Source organism: Lycorma delicatula, chromosome 10 (assembly GCF_047948215.1).
Source record: "Lycorma delicatula isolate Av1 chromosome 10, ASM4794821v1, whole genome shotgun sequence".
Lineage (NCBI taxonomy): Eukaryota > Metazoa > Arthropoda > Insecta > Hemiptera > Fulgoridae > Lycorma > Lycorma delicatula.
Genome location: NC_134464.1, coordinates 96644969 through 96666245, shown reverse-complemented (window position 1 = coordinate 96666245; position 21277 = coordinate 96644969). Strand labels below are relative to the sequence as shown.

The 21277-nt window shown below is 31.2% G+C and overlaps 1 protein-coding gene across 1 annotated transcript in view; it reads left to right on the top strand.

Moving 5' to 3' along the window:
- Positions 1-237: 237 nt before the first annotated feature.
- LOC142331353 (uncharacterized) overlaps positions 238-21277 on the top strand; it is a 150842-nt gene continuing 129802 nt past the window's right edge. Inside the window, exon 1 of the mRNA XM_075377200.1 lies at positions 238-418. The gene's annotated coding sequence lies outside the window, so the exon portion shown is untranslated. The remainder of the gene's footprint in view (positions 419-21277) is intronic.

Below are 21277 nucleotides of genomic sequence, written 5' to 3'. Positions count from 1 at the left end.
TTCTGGATATGAAAATTTTTTGTTCTTTATTTTATTAAATAAGAAAAGTACAAAAGCAAAAAATATGGAGTAATGTAGTTCAGTAATGTTTAACCCTGGTCTTGATATAATTAAAGAGCATTACATAATATTTATGTACGTACTACGTGTGTGGTTTAGATTTAGTAGTGAAGGGGGAAGCAGTAAATTTGACGTGGGGCTTCATGTACAAATATAGCCGGCAACATTGACGTAAGTTGGCGCGTTGTAGAGACAGTTTTAATAATACTATACGTACAAATATTCATAGACTCAGAATGTTACGGTACGGTACTGCATTTGTTCTTTAGGTGTGTATCTGAAAATAAAAATAAAAAAAACACCACACCATAGATAGAATGGCGCTGCCAGATTTTATCAGCTGAGGCCCACTAAATAGGTGAGTTAAATGTTGGCAATACAAAAGATAACTGATTTTTATACGGAGTAATACCTTGATGATAAAAAGCAATCTTACCCGACTCAAATAAACTAGAGCGCGCTCGCATACACATACACACACACACACAGTATCAAAATTTAGTTTAACTTACCTTCCTTAATGACTAAGCCATTTTTCATTAACATATTAAATCATCTGTAAACCACTTTTTAGCATTTTTTAATCAAGTTATAGTTAATGAAAGACAGCGAGGTCTTTGTGGCCTTTCATGTTCTTTTTATTTATAAATAACGTATGCATATAAATCCGACTATAATTTTGAAACGGCTGAATGGATTTTAATGAAATTTTGGAAGATTGTTTTTTTTTTTGGAGGGGAGAATTCTTATAATTAGGTTATAGTGTCAAATCAAGGAAAGAAGTAAGAGATAAATTTATATTTTATCGAGAGATGTCGCTCTGGCAAATATGACAACTTTACAGAGAGGTGACGACGGTACCTCTATATTCTTTAAAATAGAGGGTTTTTCGACACCTTCCGTATCTTCAAATTTCATTTTATTAAATAAATAAGAATGATGTATTTATGAGTCGTTATGTTTAAGAATCCTGAATAAAAATGTAATCTTACGCGCAAAACAGTTTTTCAATGTTAGCATTCTTGTTTTTTTTATTGGAGCGCATTATTTCCACAGTTAGCTCTATAAAAAAAAATCCCTTTCGGCACTCCGGAAGGCGGAAATAGATTTCAACAGTGGTAAGTAGGGGATAAAAAAGATTTCTACCTTAAAGTTAAGAAAATTTTCAAATTTACACAATACGAAAATGGTTGCATGTAAAAAAAGTTTCTCATATTTAGCATAGGATAAGCCTCATGAATTCCAGCACAATTTTGATCATCCCTTGCCGTAAAGGTTGGTCATATCAAAAATTTTTTTCAAATAAAAGTTTTAGGTAATGTTTAGAGGACTAACGACCACTTTAAACCGATTCAATATTATTGTGCCTATTAAGGGAGGTATGATTTTTTTTGTCTTCGAAACCTCATTTTTGCCACACCCTGGGCCAATGGTTGGTGATATCAAAAAACTTTACCTAGATAAGTTTTAGGTTCTTATCCAAAGAATAATAGGAGAACTATTAGGTAAACTATTAAGTAAAATAACGAATTCGTTATTTTACTTAATAAGAAAGTTATAGCGATATTTTGTTTTTTTTTTTCGAAAAAGCCTCACCATTTCCTCCTCCATGGTCCAATTTTGGCCGTTAACGAACTCAACCGAGATTTTAGGACGATTTTTAAGGAACAATTTGAAAGTGATTGGCGCAAAATTACGGTAGTTATCGTGTCCACAAGAAAGTGAAATATATATATATATAAAACTTTTATATATATATATATTTTTATATTTATATATTTTTTACTTTTTTATATATTTTTTTTTATATATATATAAATAAACTTTTTAACTGACGGTGGTTTTGAAGTCTGAGGGATGTGAAACGCACGCGAAGGTATGTCGAAATTTTCGGGAAGTCGAATCGTGGTACCCATTACAAAAGGTAGCTTTCTTTTGAAATCTACCTAATATTCAGACTTCAGAGGTGGTCCGACCGAAATCGCCTGATACTGACCGGTCAAGAAGACTGAACCAATTTGCATCAAATTTTAACATGTATATCTAAATTTCAATGAAACTGATGTAGTAGTTTGGAGACTTTTGAGTCTCAAAATTTTATACGTCGGCATATATATATATAAACCACGACACGTCAAGTATTTTTCATGGTTTATTTAATATTTATATTGTTCACGCATACAACCACGCTTTTTCAAAACAGAAAATTTGTCACCGAACTCATTATTAAAATTAGTGATCAATCTTTTTTTTCGAAAAAAGATTCTTTAGGAGCAAGAATGACTTGTATCTACATGGAACTCTATGGACAATCCCATTTTCAACTCTATGAAAAAATGAAATAAAAACATTCTGTGAAGCTTAAACTCTCATTCGATCATTTTCCTACAATATGAAATTTCTTTTATATTTCACATTTTTTTACATGCAAATAACTGTATGCCTAAACATATTTATGTTGAGCTAATGTTTTTTGGCGTACCAGTTATAGATTAGATCTCAACGAAAGAGATGTGATGTACATAATGTATCACAAATTATTTTTAAATAGTGTTTCGTATCTTAGCGAATTCATCCTGTAGAATTCATCGTAGGATAAAAAAAATACGTCTCTATTAAACTGGGATCCATATAGAAAAAATGGAATCGACCAAGTAATCTGCATCGTTACTCCATTTATTTTCAATCGAAAACACAAGGGACTTCAACCAAAATTGACCGGTCTGCAGAAATAAAAAAAAACAAGAATGCTAATTGAAAAACTGTTTTGCGCAAAAGATTACATTTTTATTTAGGATTCTTAAACATATAAAATGAATTTGAAGGTGCAGAAAACCCCTATTTTAAAGATTATAGATTTTCTAGAAATATAAAAAAATACCTTTCGTCAAGTCAGAAGGTGGAAGTAGATTTCACCGGTGCTAAGTAAGGGATTGAAAACCCACCGGGATGGTCTAGTGGTGAACGCGTCTTCCCAAATCAGTTGATTTGGAAGTCGAGAGTTCCAGCGTACAAGTCCTAGTAAAGCCAGCTATTTTTACACGGACTTGAATACTAGATCGTGGATATCGGTGTTCTTTGGTGGTTGAGTTTCAATTAACCACACATCTCAGGAACAGTCGACCTGAGACTGTACATGACTACATTTATACTCATACATATCATCCTTATTCATCCCCATTCAGATAAGTATTACCTGAAAGGTAATTACCGGAGGCTAAACAGGAAAAAGAAAGAAAGTACGGGATTGAAAAGATTCTATCTTAAAGTTAAGAAAAATTTCAAATTTACTTAATACGACAATGGTTGCACGTGAAAAAAAGTTTCTCATGTTTAGCATACGACAAGCCCCATCTTCTTACAATTCTAGCAACATTTTGGTCATCCCTTGCCGTAACGGTTAGTCATATGTAAAATTGTTTCAGACAAAAGTTTTAGGTAATGTTTAGAGAATTAATGACTGCTTTAAATTGATTCTATACTGTGTCTATTAAGGGAGGTATGATTTTTTTAATTTTTAAAACCTCATTTTTTCCACCCGTGGGCAATGATTGGTTATATCAGAAAACTTTACTTACATAAGCTTTAGGCCTTTATCCAAAGAGTAGTAGGAACTTTAAACGAATTCGATATTTTACTTAATAAAAAAGTTATAGCGATATTTTTTTTCGTAAAAGCCACCATTTCCACCCCCATGATCCAATTTTGGCTGTTAACAAACTCGACCGACATTTTGGGACGAGTTATTTTTAAGGAACAATTTGAAAGTGATTGGCGCAAAATTATGGCAGTTATAATGTCTACAAGAAAGTGAAATAACTTTATATATATATATATATATATATAAACGTTTTAGCTGACGGTGGTTTTGGGGTCTGGGAGATGTGAAACGCGAAGATATGTCGTAATTTTCCGGAAGTCGATTCATGGTACCCATTTCTTATGAAATCTATCTAAATATATCAGTTGTACAAATTTCAAATATATGTAATCAATAGTCAACTTGAACCAGCCGGGATATTGGCTTACATCAAATACATTTATAAAAATTAACAAAAAAAATATATATATATATATATATATATATATATATATGGACTGTAACATTTTGTAGTTGTAAAATATGGATTAAAACAAGATACAAAAGTTTTTGAAATATGATACAAAATAAATTTTGAAAAAAAATTATCTGAATTGATAAAGTACAGTCTTTTAAAACGAAGTAAAAGATAGATAAGAAAAAATAAAACAATGGTAATGGAATGTATCAGTAAGGTTGATAATACGGGATTAATTGTAACGGTAGAGGAAAATATTACGCATAGAAATTGGAGAATTTTGTGGTTTAGTTAAAACATTGAAAAACGTAAAAATTATAAATCAAAAGCAGATTGGCACAAACAAAGAAAGGTTTCATGAAAAAATGAAACTTTTAATATGGAACGGAATTTAATATTTAGGAAGACATGTTAAAAATATTTTTGTGGAGTAAAGCGTTTTATAGTAGCAAAATATGGAAAGTAGGAGAAAGAAAAAGAAAAGACGCTTTAAAAGAGAAGAATGTTGGAACTTAGGCGAGATGATAAAATTCGAAATGAAATCTTAACATGAATGGAAGAGGAGAAAGATTTGTGACATAACTTTGAAAAAGGATAAATTATGACGTGACTACATATTAACACATCAAGATTTAGTTAATTTGGTTAATTAAATAGAAGGATCTATAGAAAGTAAACTGTAGGAGAATACAAATACTGGAACACGTAAAACTGGTAACCGTGTTTTATAATAGGATATAATAAATGGTATGTTGATATATCAATCTGTGAACAAAACACAAAAAAGTGGAGAATATCACGTCAATAAACCGCAGTCATTAACTAACACAAAGCAAATTACTATCCAATTATTTTACGAAATTAAAAAAGTAATATTAATTTCTCAACAGTTTATTTGTGTTTGAACCGGATGGATTTTTTCGGTTGAATATATTATATTTTTGATCTGCTGAGAATACTAGTAGTATACAGTGTAAATAGAAGGTCAAATGTATTTATTTGTCACCTTATATTATTTAAAATCTAATTTCATATTTCTAATCTAATTCACATTTCGAACCGAAATGTGGAGGCACTTCAAGTGCCTAAATGAAGTTTAAATTTTTATAAAATAATAAAAATCCTTCTTAAAGAAGAGAATTTATTATAATTTTGAAAAGATCTTTTATTAGGATTCCATAAGATATTTACAAAATATCTCATAATTATTATCAATATTTTTTTGCAGATATTTCGTAATGATAAATAAACAACAATGAGTATTTTTTTTACAGATACGCATACAGTTTTAAGTGCGAATAGTACTTTAAAAAAGTATCTTTATAGTATTATACTGAAATTCCCACTTAAACACACCCATCCACCTGTAATCTACAACCTTATCAAGAAACCGTACGTGAATTCTTTTCAAAGAAATGTTTAACTGCTGGTGGCAATTCTATGTATAGTTTCATTCATTACTACGCACATTACCTTGTACAGCGCAGTCTGGTGAGCAGAATAGGTATCAGAAGGATTGGGACAGTGGAAATTTCCACTGCCGCCGTCAACCAATAATAAGAGGCTGCTCTGGTGTAACGTATCGATCTGCTTCATAACCTAACTACTGACATACTCCTCTCTGTGTGTGTGTGTGTGTGTGTGTGTGTGTACTACAATCATTCCACAAATATTCTGGTCTATTACTGTTAGTATTATTAGTACTATTGTCATTTAATCACTTAACGTATTGCACCTATGTACACTGTAATATATTATTCAAACTATTCGTTTTATTATTATTATTCTAGTGAAAGCATTGCTTTCATCTTTCTTTAATTTCTTATAAAAAAAAGAAGCAAATAGATACCGTATAACTAGTTCCTTATTCGCTTTTAATACATGACATTTTAAAATCATATTCTACTTATTTGAAATAAGTTTTGAAGTGTACAAATACTTATTATTTAAAAATGGGTATAGTAAAATAGAAACTAAAACGAAGTAGTTTCTTTAAAAATTCTTTAAGTTGTTGAAACCATTTTGTTTAACTGCTTAATAAATTAAAGTATTTTTTAATATACTGGGGTGTAATAATCAGGTATAAACATTAAAAGTGTCCAGATAAGAATAAACGTAATAATTATACAAAGCGTTTACTGTTAAAAAATAAACCATTTTTTTATAGTTGAATACAAAAAAAATGTAATGCGATAAACAAACTTTTTAATATCAAACGGTTAATTTTAAAATTAACCGAAATGAAATTTGATTTATTTAATATCTTTTCATTATTAAAAATATCCGTTAACCTTTTTCTAGTTACTTTTATTTTTTTCTTCAGTCATTTGACTGGTTTGATGCAGCTCTCCAAGATTCCCTATCTAGTGCTAGTCATTTAATTTCAGTACACCCTCTACATCCTACATCCCTAACAATTTGTTTTACATATTCCAAACGTGGCCTGCCTACACAATTTTTTCCTTCTACCTGTCCTTCCAATATTAAAGCAACTATTCCAGGATGCCTTAGTATGTGGCCTATAAGTCTGTCTCTTCTTTTAAATATATTTTTCCAAATGCTTCTTTCTTCATCTATTTGCCGCAATACCTCTTCATTTGTCACTTTATCCACCCATCTGATTTTTAACATTCTCCTATAGCACCGCATTTCAAAAGCTTCTAATCTTTTCTTCTCAGATACTCCGATCGTCCAAGTTTCACTTCCATATAAAGCGACACTCCAAACATACACTTTCAAAAATCTTTTCCTGACATTTAAATTAATTTTTTATGTAAACAAATTATATTTCTTACTGAAGGCTCGTTTCGCTTGTGCTATTCGGCATTTTATATCGCTCCTGCTTCGTCCATCTTTAGTAATTCTACTTCCCAAATAACAAAATTCTTCTACCTCCATAATCTTTTCTCGTCCTATTTTCACATTCAGTGGTCCATCTTTGTTATTTCTACTACATTTCATTACTTTTGTTTTGTTCTTGTTTATTTTCATGCGATAGTTCTTGCGTAGGACTATGATCTATGCCGTTCATTGTTTCTTCTAAATCCTTTTTACTCTCGGCTAGAATTACTATATCATCAGCAAATCGTAGCATCTTTATCTTTTCACCTTGTACTGTTACTCCGAATCTAAATTGTTCTTTAACATCATTAACTGCTATTCCATGTAAAGATTAAAAAGTAACGGAGATAGGGAACATCCTTGTCGACCCCCTTTCTTATTACGGCTTCTTTCTTATGTTCTTCAATTGTTACTGATGCTGTTTTGTTCTTGTACATGTTAGCAATTGTTCTTCTATCTCTGTATTTGAAACCTAATTTTTTTAAAATGTTTAACATTTTATTCCAGTCCACGTTATCGAATGCCTTTTCTAGGTCTATAAACACCAAGTATGTCGGTTTGTTTTTCTTTAATCTTCCTTCTACTATTAATCTGAAGCCTAAAATTGCTTCCCTTGTCCCTATACTTTTCCTGAAACCAAATTGGTCTTCTCCTAACACTTCTTCCACTCTCCTCTCAATTCTTCTGTATAAAATTCTAGTTAGGATTTTTGATGCATGACTAGTTAAACCAATTGTTCTGTATTCTTCACATTTATCTGCCCCTGCTTTCTTTGGTATCATAACTATAACACTTTTTTTGAAGTCTGATGGAAATTCCCCATTTTCATAAATATTACACACCAGTTTGTATAATCTATCAATCGCTTCCTCACCTGCACTGCGCAGTAATTCTACAGGTATTCCGTCTATTCCAGGAGCCTTTCTGCCATTTAAATCTTTTAATGTTCTCTTAAATTCAGATCTCAGTATTGTTTCTTCCATTTCATCCTCATTTCTAGTTACATTGAATCTAAATAAAATATGGTTTTAAAAATAACATTTCAATAATATTTCCTAAGAAAATAATACTTTTTAATCAGATTCTTAAAATCGTGGCCAGATTAAAAAAAACAACAGTGTACCAGTATCATATGATAACTTTCACTTAACTAACTTTTACAGACGATTTTTTATTAAGTACAGGTTTTTATTTTTTAAGAATTTGAATTTTTTTAAATTTTTATTTATATTTAAAAAAAGCACCTTACAGATAACAGAAAGGGTGAAGAAACTTACATCTTGAAAAAAACAGAATTGAGAGAAAACATCAAAGACACGTGAACATCAAAGGCTCTCTGGAATGTGAAATAAATACATATATAAAGTGTATCACGAAGTTCTCCTCGGACTTTCATAACCTAATTTACTCATGAAAGTAACGAAAAAGTTCATACAAACATATGTTCTAAGATTCTTTGTTTGCGATAACGCTAGTGAAAAATTTCGCTCGGTTTTCAGCTACCCTGGTGAAATTTTTAGGATAATGATTAAGAGACAGAATTAGTGATTTCGTATGGTTTTTGACCCAAAAAATCTAATATAGTAGATTCCAGAACCGTATCTGTAGTATTGTTTTAGAAATCTGAGGTGAAAACTAATCTGAGGTGAAAATTAAAACTAGATCGTGGATACCGGTGTTCTTTGGTGGTTGGGTTTCAATTAACCACATATCTCAGGAACGGTCAAACTGAGACCGTACAAGACTACACATCATTTATACTCATACATATCATCCTCATTCATCCTCTGAACGGTAATTCCCAGAGGCTAAACAGAAAAAAGAAAGAGGTGAAAATTAATAAATTGGGGTAAAAACTCTATTTTTTATGTTTGACGTACAATAACTTTGTTAAATGGATAATTAACAAATAAAACCTTTAAAAAAAAACTTTTAGAAAATTTAATTCTGAACAAAATGGTGTAAGATAAGTTGAATAAAACAAAGGTAATTTAGAAAAATTGGAATTTTATTTAAAAACAGTATTCTAAATTTTCTTTGTTTTATTCAACTTTTGTTTATTGTAACTAAAAACCAAATTCTTTTTCGATGATGTGAAAAATTTGTAAAAACCAAATTTATTGTTAAAAATGTTTAAAAACTCGCGTCTTCTTAGTTCTCTTGTCCCGTTTTCACTCACTTAGACCACGATTTCCTTTATATCGTTGAGGTTCATATTCTTGGCCACCAAGATCGTCTGATCTAACATCTTTAGATTTTTGCATCTGGGGTGGATGAAAAATATTGTATACAAAACAAAAATACCTTCTCTTGAGGAATTAATTGTCCGCATTGTAGATGCAGTTCTGCAACTAAAGGACAGCCCTGAAAAATTAAAAACAGGAACAAAAGAAGTGCAAAAGCGTGCCAAGAATTCTGTTGAAAATAGCGGTCTCATTTTTAATGCACTTTGGTCTAGTGTACTGTTTCTAAATAAAATTCGAATTTTTCTAAATTCTCTTTGTTTTATTCAAATTTATCTCACACAATTTTATTCTAAATTAAATTCTCTACAAGTTTTGTTTAAATTTTTTTTGTGTTGATTAACCATTTAACAAAGTTATTGTACAACAAACGTAAAAAATAGGGTTTTTACCCCAATTTATTAATTTTTACCTCTTTCTTTTTCTTGTTTAGCCTCCGGTAATTACCTTTCAGATAATATTTCAGAGGATAATGTGTATGAGTGCAAATGAAGTGTAGTCTTGTACAGTCTCAGTTCTACCATTTCTGAGATATGTGGTTAATTGAAACCCAATCACCAAAGAACACCGGTATCCACGATCTAGTTTTAGTTTTCACCTCAGATTTCTCAAACACTACTACACAGATACAGTGCTGGAACCTACTTTATTCGATTTTTGGGTCAAAAGCGATAAGAAATCACTAATTCTGTCTTTTAATTATTATCCTAAAAATTTCAGTACGACCTCATTTTACCGGGGTAGCTGAAAACCGAGTGAAATCTTTCACTAGCCGTAATTCGCAAACGAAGCATTTTAAGACATAATTTTATTATGAAATTTTTTCAATTATTTTCACGAATAGAATAGGTTATGAAAATCCCGGAAGAACTTCGTGATACACTCTGTTTATATATTTTAAATTTAATAATTAACCTAGGTTTCCTTAATTTTTATCAAGAAAATATTTTGAATATCAGACCAAACAGGTTATATATCACTACGATTTAATAATTCAATATTAACCAATGATGACAAAAAAAAAGTTTTTATTTTCCTAATGTGTACGTTGCAATCTGTTCAACTAGTAAACAATAAGCAACCCCCCATGGCCCGACGAGATGAGAATGATGTATATGACATGTAAGTGATATATAGTTATGTACAGACCCAGGGGACGTTAACCACACGTCTCCTGAGGTGTATGATTAATTGAATCCCAACCACCAAAGTACACCGGTATCCGCTGTCTAATTATCAAATCCGTATAAAAGTAACTAACTCGTATTAGGATTCGAACCTCAGAACCTTCGACTTCAAAAATCACCTGTTAAATAACTGATTTGCAACGACTAGTTAACCACCAGACCAGCCCGGTAGTTGCCAATATAAATAATTTTCTCGTTTAAAGTATTAAACTTATATGAGTGTCATCAGGGGAACTTCGTCTATTAAAGAAAGGAAAACCATCAAATCAGTCTTTTTGATGAAAAATAAGGTTTGAACATAAAAAAAAGGATGGAAATTAGTACGTTCATTTTTAAATGAAATTAGTCAAAAAAAATCCCCCAAAGAGAAGAAATAAAAACGATTTTTAGATGTTAAAAAGATATTTATAAATTTTATTAAAAATACTTATTATTTAATCTCTTTTTTTTGTCTTCAGTCATTTGACTGGTTTGATGCAGCTCTCCAAGATTCCCTATCTAGTGCTAGTCGTTTCATTTCAGTATACCCTCTACATCCTACATCCCTAACAATTTGTTTTACATATTCCAAATGTGGCCTGGCTACACAATTTTTTCCTTCTACCTGTCCTTAGTATGTGGCCTATAAGTCTGTCTCTTCTTTTAACTATATTTTTCCAAACGCTTCTTTCTTCATCTATTTGCCGCAATACCTCTTCATTTGTCACTTCATCCACCCATCTGATTTTTAACATTCTCCTATAGCACCGCATTTCAAAAGCTTCTAATCTTTTCTTCTCAGATACTTCGATCGTCCAAGTTTCACTTCCATATAAAGCGACACTCCAAACATACACTTTCAAAAATCTTTTCCTGACATTTAAATTAATTTTTGATGTAAACAAATTGTATTTCTTACTGAAGGCTCGTTTAGCTTGTGCTATTCGGCATTTTATATCGCTCCTGCTTCGTCCATCTTTAGTAATTCTACTTCCCAAATAACAAAATTCTTCTACCTCCATAATCTTTTCTCCTTCCAGTGGTCTACCTTTGTTATTCCTACTACATTTCATTACTTTTGTTTTGTTCTTGTTTATTTTCATGCGATAGTTCTTGCGTAGGACTTCATCTATGCCGTTCATTGTTTCTTCGAAATCCTTTCTACTCTCGGCTAGAATTACTATATCATCAGCAAATCGTAGCATCTTTATCTTTTCACCTTGTACTGTTACTCCGAATCTAAATTGTTCTTTAACATCATTAACTGCTAGTTCCATGTAAAGATATTTAATCTCAGTAATGGAATTCTTTTAAAAAGCTGACGACAACAAGTTTGTAATAATTTCCTTGCATTGGTTATTTATTCCTTCTTATATAGTGAAAAAATAATTAAATACATGGAAACAGACCAAAAAAATGTTTTAAAAAATAAAAACAAAATACCGATATTTTTAACCTTTGATATTGAAGGTGACGGCTCCGTCACCCCCAGTATTGCCCCAAATTGTATATTTTTTTGAATCACTTGCACTACTAATATGTCCAGGAAGACATAAAAAAAATTTGTTTAAAAACATGCAATAAACAAAAAGATAGTTTTTTTCAATTTTTGAAGGCATTTTGGGGCAAATTAATTCTTTGAATGGTAAAATAATCATGTCTAAGGTAAGGTACTGAACTTAATATAAAGTGGGGTTATATTTGCAAAAGTATGAGAAAATTGACCTCAAAATTTTACCAAATCATTACATTATTATAAACACAAGTCTCTATATAAAGTTTAATCAAAATTGGTTTACTCAGTCAAAAATTATTAAGTTTAAAATTCGCCAACACACGTACATATGTAGATTACACCCAGGTTTTTTTTGGGGGAGGGGGGTCCTGGGTCATGAAACGTAGAAAAATGAAAAAAAACCATACCACATTTTTTGAATGATTACTATATTTTCCTTCTTTCAGCATAGTTCTAGAGTTATGATGCCAGGAAAGTAAAATTTTAAAACTGAGATATAACAGGGTTCTGTGTACAATTCGTTTATTAATTTGGAAAAGACAAAGATTTATAATGTGTTTAACATGGTTTAAGGAAATTTTTTAAATATTAATGTCCACATTCTATCGACATTTTTTCCGTAGAATTTAATTCTTATTAATTTTAAATACAGCTTAATTTCCTGGCTATTATAGAACATAGTAATACAGGAAATGTATTGCTATTGCATTAACAAATAATCCATCGAGATATATAATATATATATATATATATATATATATATATATATATATATTCTCTGACTCAGGGAACCAACAAACGTCGAGATCCGGCAAAACCTGCTTATAAATATATATTTGTCAGCCTATATTTCTCTAAATATTTAACAAAGGAATTGATTGATGTAAAGGTTAAAGTTGGTAGCTTGTTTTATATCAAAACCACCAAAAAAAAAAAAAAAAAAATGATTTGGTCATCACATGACTTCCTTGTACGCCTATTAAATTACTACACATTTTTAAAAAAATGAAAAGTACATATAATTTTATTTTACTAATAACTAATGATTTTTTTCTTATTGTTATTATTGAATTATTTTTTTAAATTTTTTTTTACAATTAGGGGGTAATAATTATTAATAAATCAATAAATTTAAATTAAAGAAAAATAAAAACAAGTTTAAAAAAGGTAATGAAGTCGGATTCGAACCGATGTGGCCTTCCCCTTGTATGACCAAATATTTCATTAATTAAAATGTTATTTAGCTATAACTCTGGAACCAATGAAAATAAGTACCATTTACGATATAAAAGCTCTCAATAGGGACTTATTACTGCAGTTAAGAAAAAGTTCAAAATCCAAATTCTTTGGATTTGGGGCTTTTTTGGTCAAGTCGATTGCAATCAAAAGGGAGATGCGACAACTAGATGTTACAACAGTTCTAAATCCAAAATTTCAACATTCTACGGCTATTTGTTTTTGAGTTATGGGAGATACATACGTACGTACGTACGTACTGACGGACTTCACGCCAAAACTAGTCAAAATGGATTCAGGGATGATAAAAATGGATACTTCTGTTGAAATTTGAAAACCGAAATTTTTAGCGATTGCAATACTTCCTTTATAAGGAAGTAAAAAACAACTGCACTGTAAAACTGTTAGTGAATCTCCTTATAAAAAAAACAGAATAATATTAAAAAAAATGGTGAATAATACAAACCCCCGAAAAACCATTTACAGTATGAAGGTATCCCTGAAAAAACAATTTTTTGCCTTGAATCCGAAAAAATTATATACAAAGAAACTGAATACTATTTGTTACTTTAGCCTAACCTGACTATGTAGAGTTTTAATTAAGTGATAATAGTGAAAACAGCTTTTATATAAAGAAAAGTGCATAACAAAGCGGCATTATCGGTATATTTTTTTAGTGAATGAAAAGTCACGACCTCTCGTAACAAGCTTAATCATTTCGGTAAAAGACACCCCGTGTTTGTAGTGTTTTTTTTCCATTCTTATTTGTTTTACGGTTTTTGGTGGAGATTCTTTTGACTCCCAATCGAGGAGTCTTGATGTAGGACTGTTATTACATTATTGGAAAAAAAATCACAATCAAATTAGGGGTTGAGGAGATTAGAGATAAGAACTGCTATATATCTATGTAAAAATACCTAAAAAGTGAAATGTCGTTTCTTACGAGTATTTATATGGTAAATTAATCTTAATAATTATAAATAAAAGCCACTATATGTTTGTATATTTATTCCCCACAGGACCGATTTCAACCAAACTTTAATAATATTATTAACTTACCAAAAATACGTGGGTGTTTTCCTTATTTCTACCTCTGCAAAGGAAATCCATATTTGTTATAGAAATTCGGTGAAAAGTTTTGTAAAAAAGAAATAGATAGGCCTTTATGACCCTGTGCAACGCTGGGTATATGAGTAATCTTTTATAAAATCCGTCCCCTCCTTCCGAAATTATTCAAATGCTAATTTTTTTTTACAAATTTTTATTATCTAACGGTCGATTATTAATATAAAAATATTTTAGAATTTCTATATACTTATTTTTATAAATATTTTCAAATAAATTTAGGGTACTTAGCACGTTAAAAAATTGCATAAATTAGTTAGTATATAATTTTATACAACTCGCTGCCAATTTTCTAAATTAACTTAAAATTTCGAATTAAATTTTAGGGAAAAATAAGAAAAAAAAATCAGAAAAGTAATTTTTCTTCAATGTAATATTTCTTTAAAATGAATACAGATAAAAGCAAAGTTGGAATTTGTTCTACGTGTAAGATATAAGTTATAACATTTTTATTAAAATTATTTTTTTCTTAAAATAACTAAACATATATTATTGAACAGTATTTCATAATATAAGTACGAAGTTTAGCTTAAGTGTAAAAAGTTTTTCAAGTATATCCATACTCAATAATCCCTATTCATTCGGTATTTACATACCACCACTGTGAATAGAAATAGTTACATCGCAAGGGACGAGTTGAATTTTATATGAATGTATGCGAAACACTGTGCGTAGTATAATGTTTTTTTATAAAATGTGCGGTGGTTATTTCTACAAAAATAATAAAACTAATTTTTATTGTAAAAAACAGAATAATATTATTAATAAAATTTAATTTGTTTTTACTATTATTTCACAATAAAACAATGTATGTTACTGATAAAATATAGTATATATCTACACATATTAATACAAACTCTTCTGTCCCCCTCTTTTTTTTCGTAGAACATTTGTACGATAAGAAATTACTCATATGTATATATAATAATTAATGTCAAGTATCGGAATTTATAATTATTATTTTATTAATAATTGTTTATGAATTCTGGATACCATATCTTAAATTTGACTAATGTTTATAAATGGAAACATATTTTCATACAAAATTATGGCCCTTATATGAGGGATGAGTAGTACTAGGAACAGAAATCTGGGTTTAAAAAAAAACTGTTAACTTTCCAGAACTCCAAAATATTTAAAAATTAAAAATTTTTATAAATTTCCATTTTTTTGCAATTTATTCTACACGAAAATAGTTAATTCGTTTTTAGTTAAAATTAACATCTTAGTGAAAAATCTAGTGTAACGTCTATGATATCGAATCGATTAAAATAATCTAAGAAATAACAAACTGTGAAAAACAAATAATAGAGTAGGAGCGTTAGATTCAAAACATGAATATAAGGGAAACATTTTCCTGTCTATCAGAGCAGGTGGGAAAGGTCCCTAAATATGCCTCAATTAACATACTAAAAGTCGAGAGCCTCACTACCAATCCGAAATTTTTTTATTTACATAATAAAATTTAACGACCACGTTTTTCTCACTATTTTGACTGTAGGTCGTTAAATATCGATTTTCCAGAAAAATCATTCGCATCAAAACTGTAGAGCGCAAAATTCTACACAAAAACTTCTATAGATACATTCCGATCAGATCAAAACTAAACGAGCTACGCAATAAACAGTAGGGCTCTATATAGTGCCTATGAGAGATATATGAGCTAGCCGACGGCACAGTTTCAACACGCGCACGCGATAAACAAAAAACCTATAGCTTTTGATCTACGATAAATAATGCAAAAAATCGAAATGTTTTCGATAAATGATACTTAATGAAATAACTTTTGGTAAATTTAAAAAAAAATTGTTACATTTAGGAATAACATATAACAGTATAATATTGTCAGGTCGAAGCATTTACAAATTTATTTATCAAAAGCCTGCAAATAAAAGTGAAATTCAAAAAATCGAAAAACAACTATGCGGATATATTTTTAAAATGATTATTTAAAAGTGTAATAATAAATTTCTTAACAAAATATTTTATCGTTTTTTAAATATTAGTAATTTTAAAATAATATTTCAAAAAAAAAGAAAGTATTTTGGGACAATCACTAAGTACAAAAAACCAATTATAACTTACTAAATTTTTAAGAAATTATTCAGAGTGATTCAAAGAAACGGAAAATTAAAAAATTAAATAACGTTAATGAAAAACTTTTTTTAGAAAATGAATTATATTTCATGTAATTGTACAAATGTTGCCATTTTAGGATACATACATTTTAGTTTATTTTTTAAAGATGTCATCTTACAGGTGACCTCTTCTACGTAAACACTCACGAAGTCTCTTCGTAAAAATTTATCACGGTTTGACGTAACATCTCGACTGGAATTTCCGCAATTACTTCTCGGATCTTTGCCTTCAGTTCTTCCGTTGTAGCAGGTCTACTGTGGAACGCTTTACTTTTAAGGTGACCCCGCAAAAAGTAATCACAAGCTGACAGATCAGGCGATCTGGGAGGCCATCTAATGTCACCGTTTCGTGAAATGACACGTTGTCCAAACAATCGGCGTACAGCTCCCATCGATATTCGTGCAGTATGTGACGTTGCTCCGTCTTATTGAAACCGGGCTGTGTTAAGAATCGGTGGAAATCTCTTTTGTTGTTCCACAACAAAGGTTTCAAGCACGGCTACGTAACGAGCCGACGTCGCTATAATCGCAAGACCGTTGTCATCCTCAAAAAAATAAGGGCCTATAACACTGTGTAAGATGACATAGCACACCACTCGGTCACTTTCTGGCTGTGCAACGGACGCTGGTGTAGCTGCGTAGGATTTTCTCGTGCCCAGTATCTGAAATTTTGCTTGTTAACAAATCCACAAGGTGGAAATGCGCTTCGTCTGACATCCACAGTTCGTGAACAAACTCTTCGTTATCGTTTATCTTCTGAAACATTACATTACAGCATAAAGCTCGCACAACTGCATCGTTCGGTTTCAGTTCCTGGACGAGCTGCAATTTGTATGGTTGGTATTGCAAGTCCTTCGCTAACATTCTTCGAAAACTTGAACTATGCGATCGTAAAGATGCTGAGAGACGACGGATTGACCTATGTGGACTTCGTATGTAGTATTTTGTATATTCTGCATTCTGTGAGGTTTTGCTGTTCCACTGCAGAATTTTGTTTTTTGTGCTGTCCGATCTATGCATTTTTAGTGTTGTGTATTTTCGTAGGGAACATAGAATAAAATTAATGGTAATTTTAATAATTAAACTTTTAACACTGTTCTCGCTTAATATGGGCATTTTTAGATTAACAATTTTCCCAGTTGTCAATCATTTTTTAAATTACAGTAATTTCAATTAGGAATGGTTGTTTTTAACAAAAAAAAAAATTTAAATGTTAGTCTATGTTTGTTTGAAATAAAGTGGTATATGAAAATAAAAAACAGATTAAATATTTCGTGAATAGACCGGGTAATGTCGTGTAACTCTTGCAAAATAAATACTAAAAAAAATAACCAGTTTCTTGTCTTGCGAAGAGCAACACACAAAAGCAGTTACAAAAATTATATTGTAACGCGATTGTTATTGTAGTTTCTGTAATATATACGCCATAACCCTAAGATTGTTGAAAACCTAATACAAAATACACTCCAGAAAATGGCGTATCATTCCCAAAAATATAACCATCCCATCCCAGGATTATTAAGGAAAGTAAAAAGTGATTTACAATTTTCTCTTTAATTGAGCCAAATACAGAGCGTTTAAAAAGTGACGCAACCTTATGAAAGAATGTTTCCTTCCTTTTTCCCAAGTTTAGTTGAGATAAATGGGTTGCACAATGCAGCAGAGGATACTCACTGTCTCCCAATAGGTTAGATGTGCCAGTTATGTCCAGACCTAGAATACCTTCACAGAAAAGTATGGTGCGGATGAACCTCATAAGTCCATCGATCGGCTGAACGGCAAGTTCCAAGAGGCAGAAAATGTGATAGATGCAGTCAAAAGTGGCCGACCGAAAGTGCTAAAACTAGAAAAGTTGATCGACGTGCGTGTTGTATATTTTGTTGCGACGACTGTTTAGCCAGTCTGGTCTCTCCGTCGGTAGTGTCCACACGGCATCGTGCAAGTGTTTAAAGGTGCATCCGTACAGAATTTGTGATGTTCACATCTTTTTACTTGTAGACACTGGAAAACGTGTAGCTTTATTTGAGCGGTTCATGTCATCTGTAACGCCAGATGCGAAAGAACTCGATGATTGGTTTCGGTCTGACGAGGCATAGTTCCGCTTTGATGGATGCGTAAATGCACAAATTCACGCATCCGGTGTACGGAAAATCCACTTTACCTGCACGAGTCTCCTTTGTACGGACAAAGTTGGTTTTTGGTGTGTTATCTCATTTAGGCGAATCTTCATGACATTTTTTTACGACGGTGAACAGTGAGCGTTACATACTGTTGGTGGAACAATTTGTAAACACTATACCTGTCGACGGCTAGAGTAGACACAGTTTCAGCAGGACAAAGCTACCACTCATACAGCCAACCACACTATGACTTCCTTGGATCAGTGTTTTCATAAAAAAGTGATTTCGAAGGGATTGTAGCCTCCTCGGTCTCATGATTTATCCCCTCCTGACATTTTTTTATGGAGATATCTTAAGGATGCCGCTTACAAAACTCATCCTCACACCATTCCCGAATTGAAGAGCGAAATTGAACGATGTGTCGCTGAAATTCCTCCTCAAATGTTTTTTTACATGTGTTTAAGATCACGCAATGTCGTATTTAATTATGTGAATCGAATCGCATAACGGAAACCACTTTCAACAACTATTTTAACTTACTCATTTTCCCGTAAGGTTGCGTCTCAACACATATCACATAAGTGTTATCACAGCTTTAAGAAAGACGGGAGCACTTTGTACATAACAAAATAGTGTACTTCTTTTTTTTTAAAAGTGCATTATAAACATTGTATCCATTCATTAGGGGATATGCGTAGATCCTTTTTTTCAGCTCTCTAATAAATTATGATATTTTTTATATCAATCAGAAAGCATACACATATCTATTATTTGTTGAATGTTTGAAATCTAATTTGGGTCCAAAAGTGCCGAAAGAAGGGGCTGATTAATTGTAAAGCGTAAGTTTTGCTGGTAAATATAAAATTCAGTAGATAATTTACGGTGTTGTAGAGGAAAGAAAATGTATTGTAGTTAGTCTTAGAGCACCTCTTTAATACTTTCTAGGCTTTCTGTAGCAATTTTTGCAAAATTAAGCTGATAACCTGATACATAATTATACCTGATACATAATTATATAATGAATGTATTTAATCGGATTAATGTATTAAATCCTTTATTTTCATACAGATTTTAATGTTTATTAACGGAATTAAAATCGATATTTTTTTTATTCCATATAAAAAAAGGAAATTTCATAGTAAACCGGTTATGGTGGACAGCGATGCTGGTATTAGCTGAGAGTAAACATTTTAGGGGATCGGGTGAGGCGGTATATCCCTACCCTCTTCTTTCCTCTTTGATGCTTATTTAGCTTTAAAAAGTACTTTTTAAATATACATATATAATTTTAATTAATAAAACGTTTTATATTAAAATAACACAACTGAACGTGAGATACTATAAAAAAATGAGAAAATCTTATAAGGGAACTAAACAAGCTTAAGTCACTTTTACAATAAGTGCTTTATGTCTGTAGCACATTAGGGTCGACAAGACACAAGTACATTATACATATAAAACGTCCTTGTTACTTTACTTGTTGCTGTTTCTCTGTTATGTTTACTTTAAGGTCACTGACCTGTACTTCCTACCGTTTACATACCTGTACGTGCGCACACGCAAATTCGCACGTTCACGTTTAGTGAAAGGATAACCGTAGGTTAATAAGTCTGTGTCTATAGATAAATAGCCTTGTATATTGTATAGTTGTTAACTACTAGTCCTATATTCTCTGTTTACCCCCGCAATGAAAATTTAATTATCCGAACACCGGTCAACCACGAAGACGGATCGATCAGAAATTCTCTAAAACTTCGATAATTGTTTTAATTCATTCAAAAATCTAAAAATATTACATTCGATGCAAACTACTGATTTTTAAATAACTGGTTTTTCATAGGATATCTAAAAAAAGAAAGTAAGTCATGGTAAACCGATTTAGAATTCAATTCAATTTTCGTCAGGAATCTGGTACTTTTCATTAATAATTTCATTACTAAATATAAATTCATTAAAATACTCTTGTAAAATGTTCGAAATCGGAATATTAAAATGAATCGATTTTTTAATTTAATTATATATATTCGACGGTATATATTATCGATGATCGATTATTTTGTCAAAACATTCTAGTTGAAGAGGTTTTAATTTTTTTCTTTTGGGAGGGGGGTTTTACGTAGGAGTATGCCAAAAATCTACTCGCAGATACCACAACGCTTCCGTATGTGGTTATGCCGTATTCTAGCCAAATTGACCCGGGTCGATCAAGCCACGATCGACTAAAAAAACCCCCCTTGTCAGCGATTTATCCCGATATCAAACTTCGATATCACTCGGAACATGCCGCCCCCCTGCGTCACCAGACGTCAGGAGAAGGGAAGCCAAGCCGCACAAAAGGGAAACCCCGGCGACAAGGCAACCCACTACACCTAGACGCATACAAGACATGACTAAACAGCGTAGATACCTTAACAGCTACACTCGAACAAGCCCATCTTCTATTACAGAGGCAGAATTTAAGCGGTCCAAAACCTCACGCAACTTAGTCTTAAAAGCACGTTTTCTGAAAGAATAACGACCAGAAAACATAACAATCAACAATAACCATATATAACAATCATAATCAACCAAAAAACAATATCATAACAATAAAAAAACAATTACAAAAAGATGCATTTATTAACACAACAATTTTGTGTGGTTAAACCTATATAAAAAAAATAATTAAAAGAAATATTTAATAGAAATTTAGATTAAATAATCATTTTAAATGTTTACGTTCTTTTGAGTTTCATATTTTCTTACCCAAAACTAGTATCATAAAAAATTTAGAA